Raw genomic sequence first — 13204 nt, 5'->3', positions numbered from 1 at the left:
TGCCATTGGTAGTGGTGTTATAGGATAGCCTTGGGGTTCGATCCAACTAGCCCTTATATAGGGCTTTGCCAGTCATTTTACTTCCAGTTCCACTGAGGGACTGGGGGCATTCTTGTTATTCATGTTCACCGAAAGTCTCCCAAAGAAACTATCGACTGATCTATCGAAGATCTCTACTTGTGTCCTAGTACCCTTGGCAATTTTCTATAGGTATTCTTCCAACCAAAGAAAGTACACAACAACCTCATCGAAGAGTAGCTGAGAAGAGAGTCCAACATCCACATCGATAGGCTCGTACTGCTAACCCTCATCTTGTGTCCTGGTACCCTCAGTGATTTTCTATAAGTAACCTTCCAACCAAAGAAAGTGTGTAGCAAACTCACTAAAGGTCAACTGAGAAGAGGGTCCTGCATCCACGTTGACAGGCTTAAACTACTGACCTTAGTCTTATAGGCCTTCCGCAGTGTTAGAAATAGAATGAACCATTTTTATCCAGGCGGCATCTTATTCTATTGAGAAATACTAAAGGTAGTCCATTGTGTCCCACCAGACAAAAAAATAATGTTTGTGCAATTCAATCAAACATGAGGCCACACATGTTAGCAGTGGGTTATATTTGGTTAACGTGTATGAGTATGATGGTGCGAGCATGTTAGAGTCGTACTCGACCCCCCACCTCACGCGTTGAGATAGATTGATTAAGACCGAATTCAAGCACTCAACCACTAACGGTTACTGCGATTAGGCAATTTTAAAAGGATAGTGTTATTCCTTCTGAATGGATCTTTTTTTCCTTGTGTTAAGAACTTTTCTTTCACCAATGGTTGCAACTTTGCATTTCTCAATGGAACGAAGATGAAAAAATTTAAAACAAAATGGGTTGAAAATGTTGATTTTATTAATGTGTATATTTGATGCTCAGTATAATCAACAAATGAACAAAATAAAATAGAGAAATAAATGAAAGATAAATGCCTACGATCGCCTGTTGGACAAATAATCGAGGCGGATTGGTCAGCAAAATGTGAACATGGTTTGATCTTCCAATTAAGGGCTCGGTTGATCGGGGATCCAACAATGGAAGGTTGTGGATATTTATATTACTCCTAATGTATTACAACAATGGCGTTGGACAGTAGCGATCTAAGCTGACTTAAACATCAAACATTCTGCAGAGTGGCTGGACAAAAGTGCATGAACTAAAAATTAAGATAAAGACAACGTTGCGCTGTGTAGATATATTGTGTTAGGCATGGGCCTAGTGCTCTTCATCACATGCTCCTTTTACAGATTTTGGAGATGACAAAACCCTCGTCAGGTTTCCTTGCTAATCCAAGATTCTAGACGGTCACGACGTGCATTGTTCTCTGGTCATCCCAACTTGGCCAAAGATATCTTTAGAAGTCAGAAATCATTTTTAGATCTCTTGCTAGCATGACAACTAGGATCCGTAGATCTTATGGGATTAGTCTTGCTAGACTCAAATTTTCATAATCGCCAGGAGAGCACCAATTATCTCTTGGAGGATCTCACATTTCGAAAGGATTGTGTGGCAAAGCCTTGCCGAGCATATCCGGAATTGTGATAAGATTCGAGCACATTGCCTTAGTCACACGTGCCACATGTATTAGGGCTACGTGTCTTTCATTGCTCTATTTTATCTGCAGACATGCGTACAGTTCTGCACCACTCTGCATTTGGCAGATGGCATGTCTCCGAATGAAGTGGGGCAAAAGATATGCTCAAGCATGAGTAAGATTTCATTATTATTAGGCGCGTAGTGCCGACACATGGCACCATCTCAATGATCCATATAGGTGTGCCAGAAGCGAGTGTAAACGCTTACCTGCCCGGCTCGAGCATAGATCTCTTTTGTTTTAGACATGTTAAGAAACCGTGTTAGGTTCGGGACCATCAACTTGGACCCGGTTAAAATTGGGTCGGGTCAAGTTAGTTTGTATGCATGCGTGCCATCTTTTCAAGCTTTACATGACTAAGCTGCTCTTCCTTCCAAATCGAAGCATGGTAAAAGCATCTTTCTTTCTTTTCAATTAGTACTCATCGATCTCCCATATTTCATTTATTGGAAGAAATCTATTCGGGAAAGGTCATTTTATTTCTGCATTTGTATTAGATTGGGACAGTATCAAGGGGGAAAATACAATATGGAGAGAAGAACTGAATTGGAAGAATAAAAAATTTCCCCATTATAGCCGGATATATTTTCAGCTATATGCTTCTTACACAGTAATTTACCCCTACTGATTGATAGGAGGCTTGCTATACACACTGAGACACGTTGATACAACTATTGTCATGCCTGAGTATACCGCAAGGGTTTCAACATGAGGTCATGAGTTCGACCATCCATTGTGGTGCAGGTGCTGGAGTGTGTGGGGGTGTAAATATAAATATTATATATATAGAGTCATGCTCACCTGCGCACCACGCATGTGCGCACCTTTGCATCGCATGAGTTCCGTGGGAACTGGTGCGTAGCTGCGCATTCGGCTATATATATCAGTCCAATCAGTGGGCCCATCGATATGACTCTCGATGGAGTGAATCTTTGGATGATCATTTTACATTAGGATGTGGAGCATATATGTGGGGCCGATTTCCTAATCATAAGAGATACCGATTACGCATCATGCATGTGTTAAAAGTGGCACAAGCGATGGGCCCAAGTATGGTTTACACACACACACACACGTACCTCACATGGGAACTCGAACTCAACCTCAATGTTGAAACGTCTGGCCTCTACCACTGAGCCATGTATTGAGACCCAAAACAAACTCTATATCGAGATCCATGAACCCCAGGGGTAACCGAACCCAGTTGGATTCGGTTCTATAGGACCCAACCCAGTGATAGCCCTAGACCTCATCCATATTGATGAGCTTGGTACGGATCTACCTCATTCATAATGGGCTTTGATAGTTCACCACCATTTTAGGAAACAGTGATGATTCTCCGACTGTACACATGGCATGGATGTGTGCCGTTCAAATCACTGACCAAAATCTGCATTGAGCATAACCAAAGACATACACTGAGAAACAGTATCAAACCAACGGTTTTTCCTTCATTGGACGCAGACTGGGTACTAGCCCCCACCTGGCCCAAGCTCAGCACAGGAAGGGGCTCCGAGGAGCCCGCCGTGATGTATGGGTTTTATCCATGCCATCCATCCATTTTTCCCTATCATTTTAGGGTATAATCCCAAAAATGATACAGATCCAAAGTTCAAGTGGACCACACCACAGGAAGCAGCGGTGATAATGAAAATGACGCCCACCGTTGAAACCTTCATTGGGCTACTATGATGTTTATTTGACATTCATAAGGTCACGTAGACCTGGATGGAGGGGAAAAAACAATCACCAACTTGATCCAAAACTTGTGCGGCCCCAAAGAAGTTTTGGATGGCAGGCTTTTAATCTCCAGTGTGGTCAACTTGAGCCTTGGATTTGCCTCATTTTTTTTTGGCTTATACCCTAAAATAAAATGGCAAAATGGATGGACAGTGTGGATAAAACCCATACATCACGGTGGCCACTCAGATCTCTTGCCCATGCCGAGCTGGGACAGGCGGGGGGGTTGTACCCAAACAGCGTCCTCCTTTTTCGACTGTATATCCCACTTTTTACTAGGGCTGTACGCAACCGAGTTAGCTCAGTTAGCTTGCTCGACTCAACTTGAAAAAGCTCAATTCGACTCAGTTTGAAACTGAGTTTGAGCCGAGTCAAGCTGATATTTTGAGCTTGAAAAAATTTTGAACCGACTCGACTCGACTCGGATCGAACCCAACTCAAATTGAACTTGGACCGAACCAGTTATGTGACTTGGTTATTTTGATATTGATGTTGCTCATAAAGTGTTTAATGAAATGACTTAATAAAGCGTCGGCATGTGGCAAGGAAGGTATGTTTCATCAAACAAATACTCCTTTTGCTTGATTTTGACGTTGCCTACAAGGTGTTGAAATACCTATAAAACCATTGCTGGTGTTTTACATACAATGAGAATTTGAAGGTGCAATCCATGTGTTTGTGAAAATGCTGCACAGGCGAACTCGGCTCGAACTAGCCCGAGCTGCTGACCGAACTGAGCCAAGCTGGCTAGTCAGGCTCGAGGATCAAGCCAAGCCGAGTTCGAGTTGAGGTCAGCTAGTGGTCGAGACGAGTCGAGCTGTGCCAAGCTCGACTCTGTTCAACTCATGTACACCTCTACTTTTTACCCACCTTTTTCGTGCAACCCAAACTTTACTTTTCCAAACTAATACCCTGTTGTACAACAGCAGTGTCGCGAGACCAAAATACCCCAAGTCCGACAGTGGTGCCGCTACCCCCTGGATCATTCTGCGATGGTGCCGCCACCCACTACCATGTCCATCGCCATGTTCATGGTGTATTGACGCCATCAAGTTCTGTTGGTCCCATCATGAGGTATATGCTATATCCAAACTATCCATCCATTTGGCGAGCTCCTTGTAAGGCTTGAGCCGAATAATAAGACAGATTTAAAGATCAAGTGGACCACTCTACAAAAAGTAGTAGGGGATTGAACGTCTACCATTGAAACTCTTTTGGGGTCACAGAAGTTTTGGATCAATATGATATTTGTTTTTCCTGTTCATCAGTCTTCTTGACCTTATCAACAAATTGGATGGAAAATTAACATTATGGTGAGACCTTCAAATGTTTTAACGATGAAAATCATTATCCCCAGTGCTATTTCTGGTGTGGTCCATTTGAGCTTTGGATATGATTCATTTTTTTGCTCGTGCTCTAAAATGATCTCTACAAATGGATGAATGTTGTACATATAATAAATAAGTCATTTTCAGGCCCATTTAACTTCGATATCATTTGAACTGGTCGTATAGCCCGAAAATTGATCAAGAACTTCATCAAATCAACTGAGAATTTCGTGAAATTGAACGAGAACTTCATAAAATTAACCGAGAACCTTGTGAAATTGAATGAGAACTTCATAAAATTGACCGAGAACCTCATGAAATTGAACGAAAACTTCATGAAATTGACCGAGTACTACGTGAAAATGACCAAGAACTCGTGAAATGGAATGAGAACTTCGTGAAATTGAACAAGAACTTTGTGAAATTGAACGAGAACTGAGTGAAATTGAACGAGAACTGAGTGAAATTGACTGAGAACTCGCTTAAATTGACAAAGAACTTACGGAAATTGACCGAGAACTGAGTGAAATGGACTGAGGACTTCTTGAAATTGACCGAGACTTGAGTGAAATTAAACAATACTGCGTGAAATTGAACGAGAACTTCATGAAATTAATCGAGAACTGCGTAAAATTGACCGACAACTTGATGAAATTGACCGAGGACTTCGTGAAATTGGCCAAGGACTTCATGAAATTGACCGAGAACTTAATGAAATTAAACGAGAACATCGTGAAATTCACCAAGAACTTAATGAAATTAACTAAGAACTGAGTGAAATTGATCGAGAACTGCATGAAATTGACCGAGAACTCGCTTAAATTAACCAAGAACTTGCGAAAATTGACCGAGAACTTATAGAAATTGACTAAGAACTTGCAGAAATTGACTGAAAATTGATTGGAAATCACCGAGAACTTAATGAAATTAACCGAGAACTTAGAAAAATTGACCGAGAACTAAGTGAAATTGACCAAGAATCTCATGAAATTGACAAAGAACTTGATAAAATTGACCGAGAATTTCATGGAATTGACCAAGAACTGAGTGAAATTGATCGAGAACCTCCTCAAATGGACCAAGAACTTAATGAAATTGACCGAGAACTTCATGAAATTGAACGAGAACTAAGTGAAATTGACCGAGAACTTCATGAAATTGAACAAGAACTAAGTGAAAATGACCGAGAACTTCGTGAAAATGACCAAGAACTGAGTAAAATTAACCGAGAAATGAGTGCAATTGACCGAGAACTTGATGAAATTGAACAAGAACTTCATGAAATTGAACGAGAACTTCATGGAATTCACCGAGAACTTAATGAAATTAACCAAGAACTGAGTGAAATTGACCGAGAATTGCATGAAATTGACCAAGAACTGCATGAAATTGACCGATAACTCACTTAAATTGACTAAGAACTTGCATAAATTGACTAAGAACTGAGTGAAAATCACCGAGAACTTAAAGAAATTAACCGAGAACTTCATGAAATTGACCAAGAACTTAGTGAAATTGACCAAGAATTTCATGAAAAACTTAATGAAATTTACCGAGAGCTTATTGGAATTGATCGAGAACTGAGTGAAATTGATCAAGAACCTCGTCAAATTAACCGAGAACTTAATAAAATTGACCAAGAACTTCATTGAATTGACCGGGAACTTCATGAAATTGACCGAGAACTCAATGAAAATGACCAAGAAGTTCGTAAAAAGGACCGAGAACTAAGTAAAATTGACCGAGAAATGAATGAAAATGACCAAGAACTGAGTGAAAACGACCGAGAAATTAATGAAAATGATCGAGAACTTCATGAAATTAACCTAGAACTTCATGAAATTGATTGAAAACTCATGAAATTAACCTAGAACTTCTTAAAATTGACCGAGAACTGAGTGAAATTAACCGAGAACTTCATGAAATTAACCGAAAACGTCATGAAAATGACTAAGAACTTCATGAAATTGATCAAGAACTTCATGAAATTAACCGAGAACTTAATGAAATTGATCGAGAAAAATTGACCGATAACTTCATGAAATTTACCGAGAACATCATGAAAATGACCGAGAACTCCATGAAATTGACCAACAACTAAGTGAAATTGAATAAGAACTTCATGAAATTTACCGAGAACTTCGTGAAATTGAACTTCATGAAATTTACTAAAGTTCACAGTCATTTTCATGAAGTTCTCAGTCAATTTAACTCAGTTCTCAATCAATTTCACAAAGTTCTCGGTCAAGTTCATGAAGTTCTCGATCAATTTCATAAAATTATCAGTCAATTTCATGAAGTTCTCGGTCAATTTCATCGAGAACTTAGTAAAATCATAACAATTCACAAACAAATCACCATCCATAATTAAATTAATTCACAATTCACGAACAAATCTTCATTCAACATGAATTTTATACAAGATATTATTAACAACAAAATACAAATTTTCACAAAATTTTCGTCTTCTTCCCATGCGTTGCTTCTTCGATCAATGCACCATTTTCATCCTTCCTTGAAAAAACAAAATGAAGAAAAAGAAAACCCTTCAAGATTTCACGTTTATCGATGCATCCAATTTGAGGCAATGAACGTAGTCCTGGGCAAGATGGAAGATGATGAATGTAGAATGATAATATATGGAGATTCAATGGAGATTTTAGAAAGAATATGGGTGAAAAGAAAATGCGTTCTTACATTTTTTGGGTATAATTGAGTGAAAGGAACACAACCCATAAAGAAGGATATTTTCGTCCACAAATAGTGTATCCGTACAGTAGGGTATTAGTTTGGGAAAGTAAAGTTTGGGATGCATAGAAAAGGCGGAGGGTAAAAAGTGAGATACACAGTGGAAAAAAAAAAAAAACCTCTTCAAAAATTGTACAACTAAACTACTGTACTGGTAACTATCCATCTCATAGCCATCGAATGACTACCGGGATTTCCTGATCAAAGTGTTCTTAGATATAGATGGCTTGAACATGAAACAGGGCAATCTACTACAAGCGAGGAACGTGGGAATTTGAGTCAGTTTTTCCCATCAGTTGACTGGTTATATAAAAATTACGGGCCACTTGACGATTGAAAGTTGCGGATTTCATTCCACAACGATCTGAACAGTGAGAGCTGTGTAACAAACACTGGCTCGCAGCCAAACCAGGCCAGTTGGGTTATGTTGGGGGGTCAACCCGGCCTCGAGTGGACCCAACCTGACCCAAATTCCTCTACACTCCACCCAAACTACATTTGACTATTCCAATCAGACCTATCCCGACTCGAATTTGCTCGACCCAAGCCCACCCCGAAATCAAATTAGATTGGCATACTTCAACCCGAGGACCATGTAATGTACACGTTGGCACTTTGGTGATCCACACAACATACACGTGGAAACATGGCACAAGGCACTAGATCCAAACCATCAATCAAGTAGGTCTCATATCCAGATGGCTATATAGAAACAATGAGGTCAGTCGTCCATTCATGATAGATTATCCATAACTAGCGGAACTAATGGATGCGTACAAAAAGGCACAATTGAGTCATTGTAGTTGCCATGTGTGAAATTCCTCACTTTCTTGTCCTGGATGTCGTCTTAAAAGTGCATAGGATTCAAATCATGCAGGCATACGATCCCCAACACAACACGTGTGTGGCAAAGTGCAGGCCAGAATATTAGGCAAGAGAGTACACTTGGATGTTCTTGGAGTAACCAAGCAGGAGAAAACTGGGACATGGCATTCCTAACCTTTGAATTTTGTGGACTTGAATGAGTGAATTGGCAATGGTTCACCAAAGAAAGAGATCTTCACCCCTACAAATTTTCACAGAGTGGTCCATCCACTCTAGGCCTGCCCAACAGCAGCATGGTCAAGATCACTAAACTGTGTGGGTCCACCTGTTATAAGGTCCCTAGTACAAACAAAGAGGTTTTCAATCTATAACAACAACTGTTTCTGATACTTTCTAGGATCTCTGATGCATAAAAAGGCTAATAGACTTGAGCTTGCACAGGGCACGTGTGGGATTTCTGCATGCATGTGGGCAAACATCGGACTTCTCATGTTGAATGTGTAAACTTGGACCTCTTTTTTTTTTTTGTAGCCATCTTCTTTATATGGCCCTGATTTAAAAGAGATGGACGGCCTGATGGCCCTTCTGACCCGATGCTTGGACCACTTGATGGCCAGCAATGAACCACTCAACACAAGAATCTCCAAACTCAAACTACCGAATAGACAATACTTAGAAACATGAACAATAGAAGAGAGGTTACAATATTATTTTAAGAGAATAAAAAATCGAACTCACGTTTTAATTAATCCTCTTGAATTCCATAGGTTAAACTCTTACACAGAATATTACATACATGTTTCATGCCAACTGCTGATCCTAATAATAGAAATGGCTATTAAAACGACTCCTAACAATTGCAAAGCTGTAAATAACAACTTCTATAATCTAGCATCCCTAAAATATAACAATAGGCTTCCACGCATGTGGCTTGGCCTACCGAGTTCGAAAATCCTATTTACATTGGACTTCCAACATCCTCTTAAATTAGACTTTCCAAAAGCTGACATCCACTTTTTTGTCTTCAATCTTGTAAGACCTTTAACTATCAATGATCTTAAAAACTTATCCACATCTTCATCTTTGGACTTGCAAAATAAGATCTCGACTTCAGAATCATATCAATTGAGAGACTAACATTGCCATCTGGACTGATGTGTGAACTATATCTGATCTTGTTATTTGTATCCAATGCATTTCGTACCAAAATTTGAACCTTACGTGCTTCATCTTGACCTTCAACCTTGAATAATAAGCATATCCTCCATATCTTCATCTTTGAATACTTTCGCTTTTTCACCTTCACCAATAAATTTTGAATTTTGAATTTTTCAAATTCCATCTCTTACTGATATTTTAAGACACTGTTCTATTAATGCATTCACACACAAAATAGTTTATCGCTTCCTATGCATCCATAGAGTTTTTCCAGTTGAGTAAAATACTTCTTTCTCATCCTTCTCTCCATTCATGAAATTCTGTATGAGAGACACACTCCATCTCGTCAAAATTGATGTGATACAAATTTAAGAAATTAAAATCCGTGAATTTTAACTTAGTGAAACACACTTTTAAGATGTTAAGATCGTGGAATCCATTTCTATCTTTGAAATTTTCTTCGACCAACTACCATTTTTAATATTCTTCATTTTCCCATATTTATAAAAGAAAATAGAATTTTTGATGTCATCATCCTGACTTCACTTTCAATATCATTAAGTTCATCAATCTCATCTTCATGCTTGAGCTTGGTAATTTCCTCCTCGCGAAATTCATCTGATTCAAAATCACCAATCCAGTAGTCCATGAGCACTTATTTTCATCACTTTTGTAAGAAAATTCTTCAAACTTTTTTTTCCAAACTTGAGATGAATAAACTAAATTCTCTACCTGTGTCCAAACTTATTGATACAACCGCTAATGCTTTCTCAAATTTCCTTTCTAAGTCATAATTGATCAATCATTTCTTGGCATCTTCACCTCATTTCCATCAATAATTTTCCATATTCCATAACCTTGGAGATACACATGTACTTTGGTTCTCCAAGTCACGTACTTTGTTAGAGTCAGCTTTTCCATTGTTACAAAAATAAACACGATTAATACTTCCAAAAAGATATCATCTCAAATATCATTTTTATAGAACCCGCAACTATCAAATCTTAACTTTCCAAAAAGAGACCTACAAATCTATCGATCTAAGATGCACACCAAGAATGACTAAAAAAAGACTAGATTAAATTGCCAATGATACGCACCAAAACCGTCAAGCACACGTGCCAAACTCTGCTAAACACTTCCTTTCACCTAGGCTCTTTCTCACCAAGAAACTTCTTCACCATAACTTCCGATACTACTTGATGGCCCTTTGGACCCACTGCTTGGACCACTTGATGGCCCGCTTAATGGACCACCCAAGACAAGAATCTCCAAACTCAAACACAGTGGAGACAACACTAATAAATATGAACTATAGAAGAGACCTTGCAATATCATTTTAATAGAATGAAAAACAAAATAATGTTCAAGTAGCCCTCTTGAATTCCATACATTCAAATCTTACCATAGAATGCTATATACGTGTTTCATGCCAACTGCTGCTCCTAATAATAGAAATACCAATAAAAACAAGGACCCCTAAAAATTGCAAAGCTGTAAATAACAGCTATAACTTAGCATCCCTCAAATAGCAATAGGCTAGTATGAATGTGTCTTGCATAGGGAGTTTGAAAAGTCCTTTTCATTGAGGTGGGGTGGGGACTGGGGAGTGGTAGAATCTTTCCCATCATCCCTCTTGTCCATCATCCCTCTTTATATGATCTTCATCAATAGGAGTAGAAATAGGCCCGCTTCAAAACAGGGTGTGGTTGGCATGTTTATTGATTAGGCCTAAAATGAGATAAGGACCTGGCCCATTCATTGATTGGACCTAAAATTCAGGACTATGCATCATTCTGTTTATGACTAACTCATCACTCCAGTAGAAGAAGAGGTCTATCCAAACCTAGGTTAGTCTCTGACCATGGGCATGAGCCCATCGGATATCCCATGCGCTTGTTATGACCATTGTTCAGAGTATCCCGATATTATCTGTATCTCCAGCTCGGCGATACCGATAACTCTAGTAGTCTCAGAAATTCCAGGTATAGGCGATATGCATCTAAATACCGCCAATGTATCGCCAATATTTTCGACTGTGTAAATTCCAAGTATTGCTTGTATCACCAATGTATCGATATCGCCAATATTTAGGTGTCGCTTGTATCGCCAATATATTGATGATATTTCAATAGTATTGCTAATGTATCGATATCGCCAAAAATCTGTTTATTAAAAAAAAATTTCCATTTCAATTTTTTTTTTATAGGCACATAATGTGCAGTGTTCAAATTGTCGACGATAATATCGATCATATCATCATATTATCATTATCACAACACGGTCTTTCATTTCCCTTCCAATTGTTGACGATTTCTTCGCTAAATATTTACATGTTGTCAATATTCTGAAATATCAATAGATGTTTGGATGGAAGGTTGAATGGTTGGATGGATAAATGGGATGGTTGGACTGGTTTCTTACGACAACACATGCTTTTAGACCCCCATTAAATGGAAACTTGTTATGGATGCTTCTTTTTTTGCAATTTTTTTATTCTTATACATGCAAATATTTGTATTTTAGCATCTCCTGAAGTTTCACTAAAAAAATCCACCCTTTTCCCCATGTTTCCCTAATGATACCCCGCATTTCGGGTTATTAGCAATATCAATATTGTTTCCATATCCCCAGCTAGTGAAACTTGTAGCAAAACCGATACTTCGAACACTAGTTATGACATGTCCATAAATACTTGTAGCACTTGTGCCATCCATCCATCCAAACTATTAACTAAAATGAGATACGAACTAATTTTTAAGCGGTAACCAAATAGGGCCAAAGAAAATTTCTCTACCAAAAGAAACAAATTTTTAGAAACCGCTTCCTCTCCCCACTGCTAGAAACACTTACAAAGCACTTTCTTCTCTCCTCGCACGTGTGGCGGTCATGTACAACCATGCACATGGTTGGCTGTAGAGCATGTCTCATCAATGAGCAATCTTAACTATCCAATCAATGACTATCAACTTGATTGTTAGAAGTAAATAAAGTGACTGGACCAAACTCCAATGGAAAATTCATATGGTAAATATCTTCTCAATATAGTTTTTACGCTACGCTCCATCCAAAATTAGGCCCACCATTTAGATGGTATGGATCAGCCTACAATTAGACCATGCATATCGTGGAAGTCACTCCCATTTTTAAAATGGTAGTGAACTTCCATAGGAGTCCAACAAACCTATGGTCGGCAGGCCTAGGGTTGACTTGGACCCAGATTTTGAACTTGTTGGGCCAGGTCTACTCAAAAGATTGATTTTGGCTTGGCTCAAGCCAGGCCCATTGCTAGACCATTTCTCACACTCATACTCACAACCCCTCTATGGACGAGCCCACCCACCACACAAATGTTAGGTAAGACTGAACATGAACGAGTTAACTTGGAAGGAAAGCACCAGGGAGAGTGAAGATGATGTAGGATGGGTAGAGGACAACTCAATGGAGGGCCAAAAGTCTTTGTTAAAACTTACTATTTTTAGTAAGTTCTATTGTTTTCTATTTTTAGGGTTTAAGAGTATGGTTGTGGCCTAGAGTCTTTGTTTTACTCATGTAAGGGTTGCTTACAAGTTTTGGTAGACATTTTGTATTGTTTTTAGTAATTCTAACTATTTGAGAAAGTTTCCTATTTTGAGTCAAATTAGGGCCTAGGGTTTCTTTTACTTATATAAGCATTGTACGCAACACTTTCATCAATAGCATAAATTTTATTTTCCATTTTTAGAGCTTTTCTCTTTGTGTGTGGATTCGAGGGCTTCGCTTGAGAAG

The sequence above is a fragment of the Magnolia sinica genome, chromosome 11, assembly GCF_029962835.1.
Source record: "Magnolia sinica isolate HGM2019 chromosome 11, MsV1, whole genome shotgun sequence".
Classification (NCBI taxonomy): Eukaryota; Viridiplantae; Streptophyta; class Magnoliopsida; order Magnoliales; family Magnoliaceae; genus Magnolia; species Magnolia sinica.
This window is presented reverse-complemented; position numbering follows the sequence as displayed.